This window comes from Pinus tabuliformis, chromosome 3_1 (assembly GCF_031772625.1).
Source record: "Pinus tabuliformis cultivar Carrire ecotype Pingquan chromosome 3_1, CPIR1, whole genome shotgun sequence".
NCBI lineage: Eukaryota > Viridiplantae > Streptophyta > Pinopsida > Pinales > Pinaceae > Pinus > Pinus tabuliformis.
Window position 1 is genome coordinate 227,087,867 of NC_142301.1, and position 18,212 is coordinate 227,106,078.

At 39.4% G+C, this 18,212-nt stretch overlaps 2 pseudogenes; both read left to right on the plus strand.

The window, feature by feature from the left end:
• Positions 1-788: 788 nt before the first annotated feature.
• Positions 789-1,540, plus strand: LOC149186616 (cullin-1 pseudogene; annotated as a pseudogene).
• Positions 1,541-6,107: 4,567 nt separating this feature from the next.
• Positions 6,108-6,914, plus strand: LOC149186617 (cullin-1 pseudogene; annotated as a pseudogene).
• The last annotated feature ends 11,298 nt before the right edge of the window (positions 6,915-18,212 follow it).

Sequence of the window (18,212 nt, forward strand, 5' to 3'; positions counted from 1 at the left end):
CATGGGTTTGAATCTGAGAGACATGGGGGAATACCCACAGGCTATGATCGTTTAGATGCTAGAGGACCAGGGCTTGACAGACTTGGTTCTCGGTCAGGGTCTGTTGATTTTCCTGGAGGTCATCATGTCAACAAGTCAGGTTTTCATCCGAGACGTGGATTTACTGTAGGCTCTGATGTTGATTGCTCAGGCCCTTGTCCAGGGTTTGGTGATTTTTATGAAGGAAATGACTCTGAGAGACCACGGTACAGTCTCAGGTTCCCGGCGTGGTGATAGCAGGGGTTATGAGTCTGAAAGGCTTGGTTCAGGCTCATGGCATGGTGATGTCCAGTGGTATGAGTAAGCAAGACCAGGATCTAATTTAGGGCGCAATGATATATCAAGAGGTGACTATGCCAAAAAAGGGAACACGTTTGCCATTCATCCAATATTATATCTCTAAATTCTATAGGAGTCATGGAGTGTTTGTTGCTACACATCCAAGTCTTGTTTTGGGAATCTCGATTGCAGTTGTTCTGTTGTTGTGTATGGGGTTACTCCATTTAGAAGTTAGCAAGGCCCGCTGCATGCCACCGAATTCATTTGTCATTCATCAACCTATGGAGCAGAGAGCATCTGTCGAGCCATTACGATTCAATTCCCAACAGAAACAACAGTCTTTTCATTTGGTTTGACTATTTAGGAGTAGAATACAGATACATCAGTTGCAGGATACATATGGCTCCTTTTAGTGATGAGTATCTATGTGTTGAAATTGCGAATAAGGTTTTGTTTTGGCAACAACAAAATAATGGTTCGGTGGCTTTCACGTTTCTTTAATTACTTGGATCGTTACTTCATTGCAAGGCGTTCTCTTCCTGTAATAAATGAAGTTGGTATCATGTGCTTCTGTGATCTGGTTTACCAAGAAATTAAGAATAATGTAAGGGATGCTGTGATTACTCTGATTGACAGGGAACGCGAAGGAGAGCAAATTGATCGAGCTTTGCTGAAAAATGTTCTGGGCATCTTTGTGGAGATTGGGATGGGTAACATGGATGCTTATGAGAATGACTTTGAGTCAGCGATGTTGGATGACACTGCTTCTTACTATTCTCGAAAGGCTGCATCATGGATTTTAGAAGATTCTTGTCCGGATTATATGCTTAAGGCGGAGGAGTGTCTGAAACGAGAAAAAGAAAGAGTTTCCCATTATTTACATTCCAGCAGTGAACAAAAGTTGTTGGAAAAAGTACAAAATGAACTGCTTTCCCAGTATGAGAGTCAACTTCTGGAGAAGGAGCATTCAGGGTGCCATGCCTTGCTAAGAGATGACAAGGTAGATGATCTTTCAAGGATGTATAGGTTGTTTTGTAGGATACCTAAAGGCTTGGAACCTGTGGCTCAAATTTTCAAACAGAATGTTACTGGTGAGGGTACATCATTAGTCAAGCATGCAGAAGATGCGGCAAGCAATAAAAAGCTGACTAATGCACCTGGAGCTCCAACTACACACTGGTATTGCAACGAAGACAGTGAGCCCAGATGTTTATATGTTTGATTACAGCAAGCATCCATCAAAAGCTCCTTAAGAAAGGGTTTGCAATCCTGAACCAATATTGAAAGGTCATTCTAATGAAGGATATGGTTTGTCATGGAATCTTCTCAAAGAAGGTTACATACTAAGTGGTTCAAACGATGCACAAATATGCTTGTGGGATATAAATGCTGCATTTGGAAAGAAAGTGTTTGAAGCCAATTAAATATTGAAGGTTCATGAGGGGAAAGTTTCTTGTTTCTCAGCAGAGGAAAAAGGATACGATATTAAAGGCCAACAAGCAGCTACAAACATCTATCACAGCCACTGCTAGAAGCGAACCAGATGTCAAAGAACAATAACCATTGTAATCAAGGCTATTATTAGCATAACACGGTGTTAGAATCCTAGTAGATTTAGAACTCTTAAAAACTACAGTCAGCACTTTGTTGCATTTGTTAGTTAGTTAAATGTTGATAGGTGTCAATAGAGGTAGTGATCGAATTCCCCTCATGCTGGAGGAGGAATCTCAATCAACTAGAATAAGAATTCTATATATAGCTAAAACAGTAAGGGAATAAAGGTTGGGGATTTTATAAAACAGAGTACTGTTTTGGCTTATGTAGAAAGACAGAGTTCAGTAATATAATAGAACTGCTTTTCTTCTCAGGATTCATAAAGTGTTTATATGTTCAAGATGTGTGGTTTTACTTTATCCTTGATTTATTTTACAGTTGCATAGATGTGTAATCACTCAGAATTCACTTATGCTGCTCTGATTTCCTGTACACATTCATGAACTGTGGTTTTACAAGAGTTGTGTTTTGAACATTTAAATGCCACATGCCCTGACTTCTATGTAAAGGTTGTATCATTATTTGCTGAGGTTTTATTGACTCCATAGGCCCAATGGAAACTTATGTAATGTTTGTCCAACCTTCATATTTGTCACTGTTATTTCACAAGAGTTAGCCCTCTTATTTTTAATCAAAATCAATAACCTTTTGAGAGAGCCCTCTCAGGCTAAGGAGGCTAAACCTTAGTCAAAAGATTGGTTTGAAACAGTTACTTGACGTCTTCCTGGTCAGCAGCCTTCCAGGGCTTGATTTTGAGATAACATTTTGGTGCGTCTGCCGGGAGCCTGAAGATTATTCATTCCCGAAATTATGAAGCTGAACTTCTGAAGGTAGCAGGAGCTCAGAAGGTTTTTGAGGCTGCAAATCTACCTTGGCGACTCCATTGTTGAAGAATTCAAAATTCATACATTCATGGTGATTCCACTGGAGTTATGAAAGACCCAGATGCTACCATTCTTGTTTCAAGGTATGCATGCATAAATTTTTCAGGAATTCATGGTTTCCCAAATCATTTTCCCAAGGATGCATATTTTCTAAGGAATGGTCCAAAATTCAATGGAGAAGATTTGAGTTTAACTTTGAAGCATATATCAGATTTCTGTGATTTTACTGAGCTTCTTAGAGTTAAACATGAGGATGTTTGCATTATGTTGTTCTATGATTCACTTCAAGGGAAATGTAAACAATGGATTGAAAGCTTTCCTACCCAATCCATTAAGTCATTTGAAGACTTTTGGCTTATGTTTTGGGAGGAATGGATGGATAGATCAGATGCGGTGGCAAACTCTCCTTCAATTCAAGGTTTCAGACAGTGGAATGATCATCATATTAATGAAGAAATAGTTGAAAATTTTTCTTTTTCCTTTTCTTCTTATCTAAAATCATTTGACTGCAAGGCAGAGGATAAAATTAAATTTTTGGATGAATTTGCCAAAGACATTGAGAAAGACATTGAAGGTTTAGAAGTTCAAATTCAAGCATATAGTCTTCATAATCATGATCATTATTTTCAGAAGCCTTCTATGGCAGAACACAAGGAGAGAGTGTTGGTTCCTTTCTCTTTCACGGTTGAGGAAGTGTACACTGTTGTTGAAGATCAGTTTGCACAACCAGAAAGTTACGAGAACCATCAAGCTGATCATGTATTCTGGGATCCTATAGCTGACTACATGGAAGAGTTTTACTCTCCAGTGTTTCAGTTTTTCTATGAAGATCAGAGGCAATTTCAGCGGCAGTGGTCATCGCCATATCATAGTGGCTCTGAACTCCGATGCAGTCAAAAAACTCAAATATCAGATAAGACAAATGATTGGCTACATTGGAAATTTCACATTGATTGAGCTGAAAGAAGTTTGAATTGATAGGGTAGGTAGGTAGGAAAATGCAAATAAGCTCAAGGTTGACTGAGCATTTATTTTTCAGTAGATGTAGATTTCTTTTTCCCACAGTGATCATCAAGCTTAAGCCTGAGGTGAAGGCCCAAGAAGCTGGAAAGGGATGTTTGTCAAGCAAATTTCTATTTGTCATAAATGGATAATGCACTGGATCTACGAGTTCTTAGTGTACTACAGGAGCACACTATCCCAAGTGGAGCCACTGTTATCACTGAAGAAAAATTTCTAAATTGTTCACATCAGTTCGATTATTTTCCAAAGGCACATAAATCCTTTTTAGCACTTTCGCAGTGCAACATGTTTTAGATGATTTTGTAGCGCATAATTCATATTTTGCACTGCATAAGAAGGACAGATGGAGGCAAAGCATTCACTGCCATTTTCTCTACTATAGTCGGTGGCATGAGTTTAGGGAAATCATTCTCCAATATTGGTTCATTTGGCAAGAGGAAAGTTGTTGCATACAAGCTGATGGAGATTATTAAACAACAGCCTACAATCATTCATGATGTTTTAGAAAGAAATAAGCTAGCAGAAATCCAGGGCAACATTGACTTCCAAGATGTTACATTCAGTTACCCTTGTCGGCCAGATGTACTGATTTTCCGAAATTTCTCTCCAAATCCCAGCTGGAAAGACTATTGAAATAGTGGGGGGGTAGCGGTTCTGGGAAGAGCACTGTTGTGGCTCTCGTAGAACACTTTTATGATCCCAAAACTTTGCAGCTAAAGTGGCTTCGCCAGCAAATTGGGTTCGTAAAACAAGAACTTGCATAGTTGGCTACAACATTCAGGTTGGAGAACGAGGGTTCAGCTATCTGGTAGACAAAAACAACAAATGGCATTTATCAAATAAACAATACCGAAGCTCAGGTTCTTTCAGTTTGTCTTTTTCTCCCAAGTTCTGATGATAGTTTAAGTTTAAATGCATGCATGGTTTGGTGTTTTTTCATCGACTGAGGAAGGATTTAGGCGCTTTGGAAACGAATGCGTCATGGACACCAGCAAAGTAAATCAACCGAAGCTCTTTGTCAAACAATGCGACAGCAATCCCGCCGTTCTTCAGGACTCAGCTTTGAAATTTTTCAGGGACTATCTTGAAAAAATCAGCGCCAAATTACCGGATTCTGCATACGGCAAGGGTGAATCGGCAAAGAAGACAGAAGCTAGAGATAGTTTTGTGGATGAGAGCGATAATGACATACCAGAACTTGAAGAACAGTTTGGCCTTTCAAGCACTGCCCGGAAAGTGCCCGAGGAAACTGCCAGTGATGAGGAGATAGTTGAATCTGACGTGGAACCGATTAGATATCAGATACAGAGCACTTAAAAAACTTATGATCCCAGCTCACCCAGAAGGAGAGAAAGTTGCAAGAGTTAACCTTAGCCCTCGATGATAAGGTTCGCTTCCCACATAAACAAGTCGACAGGCCTAGTTCTCGATCCGGGTGTTCTGACTACTCAGGGAAAGGGGCGCTTGGATCAGAACGGGTAGAAATTTCCAGAGGGTATAACTTGGAAAGGCCACATTCATCACTTGTGAGTGGAGAAATGATGAGAGAATATGATGGTGAGTGGCCTTACAGCTCGAGGAATAGGGATATTTCTCATGGGTTTGAATCTGAGAGACATGGGGGAATACCCACAGGCTATGATCGTTTAGATGCTAGAGGACCAGGGCTTGACAGACTTGGTTCTCGGTCAGGGTCTGTTGATTTTCCTGGAGGTCATCATGTCAACAAGTCAGGTTTTCTTCCGGGATGTGGATTTACTGTAGGCTCTGATGTTGATTGCTCAGGCCCTTGTCCAGGGTTTGGTGATTTTTATGAAGGAAATGACTCTGAGAGACCACGGTACAGTCTCAGGTTCCCGGCGTGGTGATAGCAGGGGTTATGAGTCTGAAAGGCTTGGTTCAGGCTCATGGCATGGTGATGTCCAGTGGTATGAGTAAGCAAGACCAGGATCTAATTCAGGGCGCAGCGATATATCAAGAGGTGACTATGCCAAAAAAGGGAACACGTTTGCCATTCATCCAATATTATATTTCTAAATTCTATAGGAGTCATGGAGTGTTTGTTGCGACACATCCAAGTCTTGTTTTGGGAATCTCGATTGCAGTTGTTCTGTTGTTGTGTATGGGGTTACTCCATTTAGAAGTTAGCAAGGCACGCTGCATGCCACCGAATTCATTTGTCATTCATCAACCTATGGAGCAGAGAGCATCTGTCGAGCCATTATGATTCAATTCCCAACAGAAACAGTAGTCTTTTCATTTGGTTTGACTATTCAGGAGTAGAATACAGATACATCAGTTGTGGGATACATATGGCTCCTTTTAGTGATGAGTATCTATGTGTTGAAATTGCAAATAAGGTTTTGTTTTGGCAACAACAAAATAATGGTTCGGTGGCTTTCACATTTCTTTAATTACTTGGATCGTTACTTCATTGCAAGGCGTTCTCTTCCTATACTAAATGAAGTTGGTCTCATGTGCTTCTGTGATCTGGTTTACCAAGAAATTAAGAATAATGTAAGGGATGCTGTGATTACTCTGATTGACAGGGAACGCGAAGGAGAGCAAATTGATCGAGCTTTACTGAAAAATGTTATGGGCATCTTTGTGGAGATTGGGATGAGTAACATGGATGCTTATGAAAATGACTTTGAGTCAGCGATGTTGGATGACACTGCTTCTTACTATTCTTGAAAGGCTGCATCATGGATTTTAGAAGATTCTTGTCCGGATTATATGCTTAAGGCGGAGGAGTGTCTGAAACGAGAAAAAGAAAGAGTTTTCCATTATTTACATTCCAGCAGTGAACAAAAGTTGCTGGAAAAAGTACAAAATGAACTGCTTTCCCAGTATGAGAGTCAACTTCTGGAGAAGGAGCATTCAGGGTGCCATGCCTTGCTAAGAGATGACAAGGTAGATCATCTTTCAAGGATGTATAGGTTGTTTTGTAGGATACCTAAAGGCTTGGAACCTGTGGCTCAAATTTTCAAACAACATGTTACTGGTGAGGGTACATCATTAGTCAAGCATGCAGAAGATGCGGCAAGCAATAAAAAGCTGACTACTGCACCTGGAGCTCCAACTACACACTGGTATTGCAACGAAGACAGTGAGCCCAGATGTTTATATGTTTGATTACAACAAGCATCCATCAAAAGCTCCTCAAGAAAGGGTTTGCAATCCTGAACCAATATTGAAAGGTCATTCTAATGAAGGATATGGTTTGTCATGGAATCTTCTCAAAGAAGGTTACATACTAAGTGGTTCAAACGATGCACAAATATGCTTGTGGGATATAAATGCTGCATTTGGAAAGAAAGTGCTTGAAGCCAATTAAATATTGAAGGTTCATGAGGGGACAGTTTCTTGTTTCTCAGCAGAGGAAAAAGGATACGATATTAAAGGCCAGCAAGCAGCTACAAACATCTATCACAGCCACTGCTAGAAGCGAACCAGATGTCAAAGAACAAGAACCATTGTAATCAAGGCTATTATTAGCATAACATGGTGTTAGAATCCTAGTAGATTTAGAAATCTTAAAAACTACAGTCAGCACTTTGTTGCATTTATTAGTTAGTTAAATGTTGATAGGTGTCAATAGAGGTAGTGATCGAATTCCCCTCATGCTGGAGGAGGAATCTCGATCAACTAGAATAAGAATTCTATATATAGCTAAAACAGCAAGGGAATAAAGGTTGGGGATTTTATAAAACAGAGTATTGTTTTGGCTTATGTAGAAAGACAGAGTTCAGTAATATAATAGAACTGCTTTTCTTCTCAAGATTCATAAAGTGTTTATATGTTCAAGATGTGTGGTTTTACTTTATCCTTGATTTATTTTACAGTTGCATAGATGTGTAATCACTCAGAATTCACTTATGCTGCTCTGATTTCCTGTACACATTCATGAACTGTGGTTTTACAAGAGTTGTGTTTTGAACATTTAAATGCCACATGCCCTGACTTCTATGTAAAGGATGTATCATTATTTGCTGAGGTTTTATTGACTCCATAGGCCCAATGGAAACTTATGTAATGTTTGTCCAACCTTCATATTTGTCACTGTTATTTCACAAGAGTTAACCCTCTTATTTTTAATCAAAATCAATAACCTTTTGAGAGAGCCCTCTCAGGCTAAGGAGGCTAAACCTTAGTCAAAAGATTGGTTTGAAACAGTTACTTGAAGTCTTCCTGGTCAGCAACCTTCCAGGGCTTGATTTTGAGATAACATCACCCATGCGATCAAATCTCAGCCATTCATCACTCCTGTTAACCTTGTCCATCCATCTCTTGACTTCAACCATTCGATCAGATCTCAGCCATTCATCACTCCTATTAACCTCATCCGTCCATCTGTTGATTTCATCCCCATGATTAGATCTTGGGCATTCATCTCCTTTGTTACCATGATTTGTCCATACATTCACTTAAATCCCGAGCAATATGATCTCCGCTATTCATCATGTTCATTAACCCTGTTCATCTATTTATTCACTTAAGCCCCGTGATAAGATCTCCACCATCCATCTTCTATTCGTTGATCAATCCAATGGTCCCTATGCACTATTACATCCATACTTCCTCCTTTCATTGATTTCAACCTCTGATTTCTCTTCTGCTTGAAAAAATAATTCGCTTAAGTTTCTTTGCTTACACCTTAGTATAGTTTAAATTCCTTTTACATATGTAACTTAGATGGCAGCCTTAGGTTAGTGATTGTTTTATCAATTATTCTTAGCGTAGTTGTTTAATTGGTTAGTTAGGTTATGGTGTGAGTTAACATTGCAAGTTTATTTCTTCAATACTGCAGTAGAAGTATCTCTCCCTTAGGATAGATTTTCTCTTCTTGCATCAAAGAGTTAAGCATCTTCTAACACTATAGAATTATGGCTTTGAACCCCTAGGGTTTCTTTCCAGATGATCAGTGACAACAGGAAGTACCTCCACTTTTACTTGTGGATATAGCATTGTCACCTCCAAGTTTGTACGAACCCCGGGTTGATAGGTAAAAATGGTAGCCCTGGGAGTTGCAGCATTCTTGTTGTAATACCTAGGCTCATCACGTGGTCTATTTTTATAGACATATTTGGGCACTGCAACCCCAATCATATATGTCCATAAACCAAGGGATTATAAACCCCTAAAAGTGTTGTTTCATACCCTAAAGGAACAAGGTCAGTTGATTACATCATTTCCCAGAAGTTCTCCCTGAAAAATTGCTCAGAACTGGTCAAAACGGGACCATATAGACTGCTCCATGTTGAGGGTGCAATGCATCTCACCTATTACATACGTGGGGTGTGATGCATACTGAAAATCCCTTCTGTAGGGTGCAATGAGCGAGAGCAGACAAATGGAAAAAGCAGTTTGCTAGATGGAAACTCAAAGAATCTTCTAGAAACTGCTCATATGATACTTGCCTCTCCGAATTCGCCCAGGGATGAGTAAGAGATCATGAAATCTCCAAGTGGAACCAAGAACTATCAGTGAAATGACACTAATCAAAATCCCAGAAGCAGACTCACTCTCCTGCAAACATCTGTATATCGATCTCTCATCCTAGAGATCCAGAGGCTGGAATTTTGTAATTTGTAAGGAAGTGTTGTTGGTTTCTCTTTGAAGACATTGTATTGTTGGGTGATCTTGCTTTGTATGAGGTGAAGAGGGCTTTCATGTTGGGAGGATGATGTTGGATCAGACAGCTTGGTTGTAATCCTCTCTTCTACTACTTCTATCAATAAAGCTATTTGAGTTTTCCTCCATATGCTTGTATATCTCTGAATCTTGTATTTGTATATGCATTTATATGGCTAATGTACATCTGATCCTACATTGTTTATGGTTATAGATCTCTATGCTTTGATGGTACCTTTTCTGCTTTGACTCTACAGGTGTTCTTTGAAGCGGGATAAGTGAGAAAGGAGTGGCGAAAGTTCTATCAAAGGAGAGAGGAAACAAGCAAGGAGACTAGCGAAAGACTGAGGTTGGTACTCTCTTCTTCTCTCTCATCTATCTCTCATAAAGGAAAAACATAAGTAACTTTAGTTTGTTTGTTTCTAAGATAGCTACCCATTTTAGTGGGACTAGCAGCTCTAATTGGACACTAGTTTTCTGGATAACAAAATGGCAACTTCACTGGGGAGCGAATAGTTTATTTGTTTTGTTATTGTTGTTTACTTTATAAACCATAGACGGAGCCTGAAGTTAAGTCAGCTAGACTTCGAACTGCTTCTGCTATGCAACTACAAAGTAGATCAACGCTGCTTTAGTCAATCTCCGAGTTGGTTTACGAACTAAACACCTGACTTGTAAACATCCTAAGTGGCTTGGTGGGAGCTCAAATAACCTCATTAGATCAGCCCCTATACTTTGTGTTTACTGACTATCATTAGCTCAGCCTAAATCCCTAAACTTAGCTGCAAACTGTGAGTGAAAACCAAGCCCAGCCTCATCCCTGGACCATCACACTGTCTCTCATTGGGAATATCGATGCATCACACCTCTTGTGTGTTGCAGGTGAGATGCATCCCCATTTCCATGTGTTACAGGTGCGATGATTGAGCAAGACTGTTTCTGCCTCCAGATTTTGGTTTTTTCTTCATTATCTTCAAATTTATTCAGTAGTTTTGCTGTCTATTATTAGTATATCATTATTCAACCTCCACTGATAAGGAATTGTGAATGTTTTTCTATGTATTTTTTATCATTTACAGTTCTCCTTTGCAAATAGCAGCTTAATCGAACTGTCTTTTTTTTATTTGAAAGTGTCGCAAGTGTCATTTTCAGTCAAGAAAAGGAGTGTTGCAAAGCATTCCTCTTTTATATAGTCGATTATACTTTTTCCATTGTATTTGATTTCAATTAATAGTCTTTCAAGTTTCGAAAGCAATTTTGAATTCGAAATCGCAAAGTGTCGTCGTAGCTATCCTTTCATTTTTTGAAGAGAAAATTGTTAGTATTGTCGCTTTGAAAGAAAATAGTTTATATATGTACTTGGTTTTCTTTTGTCATTTTCACATTAAGGAAACTGAAAAAAAATACATGCATGTGCATTTGCATTTAGACTGCATGCTGAAATTGATTTAGGAAAAGTGCATCTAGTGTGTGCTCTCTTCTCTATGTTGAAAGAATTTCATTTCTCTTTCCTTAGTAGCTAGGATTTTCATTGCAAAAAGAAAGTAAACAACTATTTATCATCTTAGATTGCATATTTAGGAATTGTATATCTACATCACATGGTGAACCTTAAAGGAAAAATTCTTAAGAAATATCAACTGTAAAATAAACCTCAATGAACATAAAAATGCTTTGGAAACTAACGCACAACATTTAGAAGTCTAGGCTAGAGACATATTTCGATGTCGTAAAGCCTGGTAACTATCGCTTTCATTGTAGGTTGGGTGATTCCTCCTCTTTGAGACGACAAGTGCCAGTACGGACTTGTTCTCCCACATACCGTTGAGTATATATTGGGAGACCACGATAGGCTACATCCTTTATCCTTAGGAAGCCATGTCTGCCGCCCTATTGATCGCAATGCATTGAACACAGCATTCGGGAAGATTTACTGCCGTAACATAAAATGTATTCTGTAGTTTTGCGATTGGTTTAGTAATCCCCCTATCTAGTTTTCCAGAGTAGTCGCTTTCATTTCTTTTCAGACTCCTTAAAAGAAAAGGTCCATCTGAGCACTTGTCACTTCAGGCTTATTAAAAATCAAAGGCGACTATAGTCATCTTTAGATTTTTCTCGACTCCTAAAAATTGAAAAAGGAAGTTGTGTCAAAGCGTCATAAAATTCATTTAATTCGGAATAACATTTTCCCCTTTTTATTTTGAGTTGATCAAGTAATCCGCAATAGTGGAAGAAAGTTAATCAAAACTCCATCGTTCGCAGAGACTAATGATTCAACCGTCTTTGACTCTAGAAATGAAACCATTCCGGGCCCAGTGATCTTCTTTAACTAGGTCAAAATCTCCTGGTTTGTTTGAAACTTGTGTTTCAACAACCTCAGAGACTCCAGTTACTCCAACTATTTCTGGTATCCCTGCCTCTATAGAAAAGGTTCCACAGTTACAAGAGGACATTAGAACTGATCCTAGTATCACACTAAACACATCTATTCCTGAACCAACTCCATCTAGGACTGATTCGGAAGGTGTCACCCCTCCAATCTCTTTCGCTACAGAGTGTGTACCTTCTTCGGCACCAGAAATATTTTACGGACCTGATGATATGCCTCTTCTAACTAGACTAATTGCGATAGAAGAGATTGTGGAGGATCTTCCATCCAGTACCCCATTACATTCTGGAACTGGGATCCACCTATATCCTTCTAATTCAGAAGTTAGTCACCCTTCATCGCAAGTTCCTGTAGAATCGCTAGGAATTCTTTTAGATAGACTCAATATGTCTGAACAGCCATCGACATCTAGGACTATGTCATCTGATACAACAGTAGTAGAACCTCCTGCCACTAGTCTAACAATGTTTGCTGGTATACCATCTATCCCAAATAGCTCTCAACCGCTAGATGAAGTTCACCTAGGGATTGTTTTGACAGTATGGTCTGTTCTCATTTGTTCATCTGGAATAATATCAGGAATTTCTTATGTTGAGTCTCAACAAATTGATCCTTCACAACAGTATCAATTTGGGTAGTCCAGTCTACAAAGACCAATTTTCCCTTTGAACACTGGATTGCTGCCATATGGGGGGAAGTATGCCTTTTCATTATTCCCTCGAAGAGAACAACCATATGAGAGTTCACAACAGAATTCAAGTCAAGCTAGAATTGCATCCAATGGTTGGGTGCCAATACTACCTCAACAACCAAGAGTTGTATATTCAATGCAACCAAATCTACTTGTGTCGAATATTTCCACTACACCGACTATTGTGACGGTGTCGCAAGTACAAGCGCTGCCTATTGTATGTCAACCTTAAGTCTCTCAGGTCGTAATACAACAGCCTCTTGTCTCCACGACACAACCACAATCACCGATTAGTGGCTCCTTAACTGAATCGATTCAGGCTCAAATGGGTACTATCACTCCTCATCTTGGTCAAACATCCAGTATTGAACAACAAAAATTGGCTTCACAACCATGGCTGGTGCAATATCAACAACCGCAATTCCAACAAGCTTACCGAGGACCTGAGCAACAAAGATTTACGGGTAATGGGCAGCCATATATTCAAAATGGTCACCATCAATCATATCATAATGGTTATGCCCATCAAGCTTATCAAAGTTATCAGCATCAAATACATTATGCTGGTATGCAAAGACCCACTGCTCAGGCAACCCCATCTTATCCTCGATATGCTTCACCAAACCTGAATCAATAGTTGCCTTCCCTTGCAACTTTAGAATTACCAGATCTGAATCGGCTAACAAATGATCTAATTGCTTACGCCCCTTGGTGGCTAGTGATTCCTCATAAACTTTCGTCAAATATTCCTAAATTCAATGGAAATCCGGGTGAAGATTCGTCAAATCATGTGATGACCTTTCTTCTGTGGTGTTCGTCCAACACTCTCAATGATGATTTGATTAGGCTTCACTTTTTTCAGTGAACGTTAACTGGTCCAGTAGCAAAATGGTACATCAAATTTCCTAGATCTTCATTCGATAACTTCAGCGCCCTTGCCACCACCTTTTTAACCCATTTTCAGTTACCAATAAGGTACGAAACAGGAACAGAGCTTCATACCAATTTTAAGCAAACGAAAACCACTCACATATCTAATCATATTCATGAGTCGCGACGTCGTTGTCGAATGGTAAAACATATGTTCCTAATCAACTGCTAGCTGAATGGTTTATTAAGTCATTGTTACCTTCTATTACAGAAGATGTGGCTAAGGGGGGGTTGTAACTGAAGAGCAAGTCATTGCTCGTGCGCAATATCTAGACTTGATCTATACTTAGTATGGCACGCTCTATGAAAAAATTTGTAATGATCCTAGACCAAAGTTTTTCATTCCTCCTCTTCCTAAATCAAACAAAGACTCTCATGTCAGCGATGGCGTGATAGGTACGACAAGCATGAAAACCACCAAGGCTACATCTAAGAAAGCTCGTACGGTTTCCAGTCAAAATGCAAATGAAGAAACTCTTGCCTTAGAGGTTAATTCCGTGTCAGTTGACAAAGGAAAAGAACCAAAGCAACCAGGGGGCAACAAGAAAGGGAAAAGCAAAAAGAAGAAACAGGATGATTCGTCTCCTGAAAAATATTCTGCAAACCCTTCTAGACAAAAGAAACCTCCTTTGGCATGTCACATATGTGATGAAGACCATTGGATGAAGGATTGTCCATATAAAGCTGAGATTAAGAAATTCTTTAAGAGTTAAAAAACTTTAGCAGTATTGACCGGTCTATTTCCAAACCCAGAAACCAATCTGGTTGCTAGCGAAAATTCTTCCCCTTCCCAAGTGCTTATGTTGTCCATTTCGAAAAAACAAAATGATGCTTTGATATCGACAAGGAATAAAGATTACGGGAATCCACAGCTGTCGAACAACAAGGCTGCAGATCAACCTAGTAGTTCAACAACAACTTCAACCGAAGTTGTGCCACCCATCATTCCTGAGCTAACAATAAAGCTGCCAAAGGGAGTAGTACACAAATTGACATTTAATCCTCGTGCCTGAGCAACAAAAAATTATAATATAGTAGAGGACCTAGCCCAATCGTTGTCCACTATGTCGACACTTGAAGTACTACAAAATTGCCCCTTCGAAAAGCAGGCTCTATTATCAACAATAGGTGGGATTGACCTAGCGGATTCCAATCTTGTGGCCTTTAACCATAAAGGATATGAACCTCAGTTACCAGCTCAACATGCTTTCCTCATACAAGTGAAAGCCCTCAGCAAAACTATTCATCGAACAATTATTGATGAGGGGGCATCTACCTACATTATGTCAATGAGTTGCTGGAAAACTTTAGGCTCACCGCCCTTGTCAAGATCATCAATGAAATTAAAAGCATTCGATGGATGAACATACACCCCATACGGGATTTTATGTAACTTGCAAGTTGAACTGGGGGGCAAGATAGTAGAAATTGACATCGAAGTTATCGATGGAAACCTCGATTACAATATCCTACTAGGAAGGCCCTGGATTTACGCAATGGCTATTGTTGTATCAACTTACTTTAGAAAGATTGCACTTCTGTTTCAAGGAGGAATTACAATTGTTGATCAACAAACCTTTCTCCTGAATAGTTCACAAGTTACAGGAAGCATTCCAATGATCCATGGAAGCTCTCATTCGCTTCAAAATGTCGGAGTAGGCCTACTAAAAGACCTTGCCTTAATGGGTACTTTTGCCCTACCACCTCCAAGTAATCTGGCGGAAGTGGCCACTATAGAAACTTGCAATATGATATATTCCATTCAAAATATTTCCGAACATTTTATTAGCATGGATCATCAACAGGTTTTGCCTCCAAGCCCAATAGAAATTTTTTAGCAATCAATTTTCTTAGCCTGGGCGGAAAACCCAAATCAACGCTCATCAAGTATTTGGGTAGATAGGTCAAAGGAATATGGCACCTCTTTATATCCTTGGTCACATGTACATTCTACAGACGAAGGAATTATTCAGTTGATGATGATAGGAGAGGCACCATGGGAAGATTATGACCATCGTTCCCGTCTTCCGGATTATAATGAAGATTATTCCAACGACCTTGATCATCCTTCAGTTTTTTATTTTCTATCAAATGCTATAAATATGGTGGATTCCGAGCAAATTCTGTCCAATATTGAAGAAATTATCACCATAAATATCTTGACCAAACCTAATGTTGTAGAGAATATTCATCTCGGCAAATCTTGTTCTTCTTCAGAACTGGAAATATATTGCGCTCTCTTTCACGAATTCAGAGTTGTATTTGCATGGTCATATGAAGAAATGCCAGGCATTGACTCAAGCATAGTTGAACACGAAATTAAGATGTATCCATACGTAAAACTGGTACGACAACGGCTTTGGTAGGCACACCCAAAGAAAGCTGCTACCATCAAGGCAGAAGTTGAAAAACTTTTACATGCTGGTTTCATTTACCCGGTTCCTCTAACTAATTAGGTATCAAATATTGTTCTTGTGATGAAAAAACAAGGAACGATTAAAGTGTGCATTGATTACAAGGATGAAAATCAAGCTTGTCCAAAGGAAAACTACCCTACACCCTTCATCGACCAGATAATTGATGAATGCGCTGGATGTGGAATCTTTTCATTTATGGATGGATTTTCCAAGTATAATGAAATAAATATCCGCCCATAGGACCAGTTGAAGACTGCATTTATATGTCCGTGGGGCACATTCGCATACCACAAACTACCTTTCAGTTTAAAGAACGCAGGGGAAAATTTTCAGAGGGCTATGAATTATGCCTTTCATGACATCAAGAACATCATTCAACCATATCTCGACGATCTTCCGGCTCATTCATGAAAGCGGACTGATCATCTGCAGCATTTGAGAGCTATATTTCTACGTTGCCGACACTACAAGATACAACTCAATCCACACAAGTGTGTGTTTTGTGTTAGTTCTGGTCATTTACTTGGCTTCGTGGTTTCTAAGGACGGAATTTGACTCGACCCATGTAAGGTTTAGGCAATCATCGATATGCCTCCACCTTCAAATTTGCTTCAGATTCAGAAACTCCAAGGGAAAGCAAACTTTCTGAGGAGGTTCATTCCAAATTACGCTGAACTTGTTAAAGGTTATACGCGTCTTTTGAAAAAAGAAGTACCCTTCAACTAGGATCAGGTTGCGCAAGCTTCCTTTGATGCTCTAAAGGAATCCATAATAAAAGCATCATTAATGTACACTCCTGATTATCAAAAAGACTTTAACCTGTATCTAGCTGTAGTAGATACAACAATCGCAATGGTTTTAGTTCAAGAAGAAAATGGAATCCAACATCCTGTCTATTATTTAAGCCAAAACTTAAATGATACAGAAATTAAGTACTCCTATGTTGAAAAGCTGGCTCTTGTAGCTGTTCAAGCAGTACAAAGATTTCGCACTATATACTCTTTCACAAAACTACCATTTTGTCAGATTGCAACCTTATGACTTACATTCTATACCATCAATTACTTGGGGGCAAATATTCAAAATGGATAGCTATTTTGCAAGAGTTTGACTTGGAATTCATAAAATCCAAATCAAAGAAATGTCTAGTATTCATGGAGTTACTATGTGACTTCCCATCATCATCAAACGATTCAACATTGACAACATCAATCATGGAAGAATCTTTGTTTCTGATATCATCGAGTGATCCGTGGTATGGAGATATAATCATCTATATCCAAACCCAAACATACAGGTCTAATACCTCTCACTTAGAACAACGATGTACTCGATACCAAGCAAAAGACTATATGATCATTGGCGATACACTTTACCGTCGTGGTATCGATACAGTTCTGCGAAGGTGCCTCACCCATGAGGAGGCCGAAAAAGTCCTGAATGATTGTCATTCAGGCACGTGTGGGGGGCATCAATCTGGTTACGCTACGGCACAAAATATTTTACGAGTTGGTTACTTCTGACCAACAATGTTCAAAGATTGCATAACCGTAGTAAGAAGTTGCCATGCTTATCAAATATTCGACCGCAAAACCAGAATACGACTCGCACCTCTGCATCCAGTAGTTTCTGTTGGGCCATTCGCCAAATGGGGCATATATTTCATGACATGTAACCCACCTCGACTTGGGGGCATGGGTATATCATAGTCGTAGTTGACTATTTTACAAAATGGGTCAAGGTGATGCCTACATTAAACAACAATGGCGAAATGGCTGCTCTTTTCTTTTTCAATCATGTAGTCTCTAGGTTCGGTGTTCCATAGGCTATACTCACAGATCATGGATCGCATTTTCGCAATCACATGATAGTTGAATTGACTGCCAAATTAGGATTGTCCCATGACATTTCTACTCCATATTATCCGCAGGCTAATGGACAAGTTGAAGAAATCAACAAAGTCCTCAAGTGTATGCTGCAGAGAATGATTGGAGCCCACAAATGGGATTGGAATTTAATCCTGTACTCGGCTATATGGGCCTACAGAACCTCGGTAAGGAGTGTGACTAGGTTTACACCCTTTCAACTGGTGTATGGCCTAGAAGCCATCTTACCAATTGAGTGTGAGATTTCATCTCTGAAGCTCACAGTTGAACTTCTCCCCGGAACTTTAGAGGAAGAGGTTCATTTGTTAGAACTAATCTAATTGGATGAAACCCGTTGTGACACCGCCTTGGCTGACAAAGCTCATAAGAAACGAGTTAAGGTGTAGTTTGAAAAAAATGTCAAACTCCATGTATTCTCAGCAGGTGACCTGGTCTTACTTTATGAACAGGAATCTGATGAATTGGGAGCATGTAAGTTCCAATCTT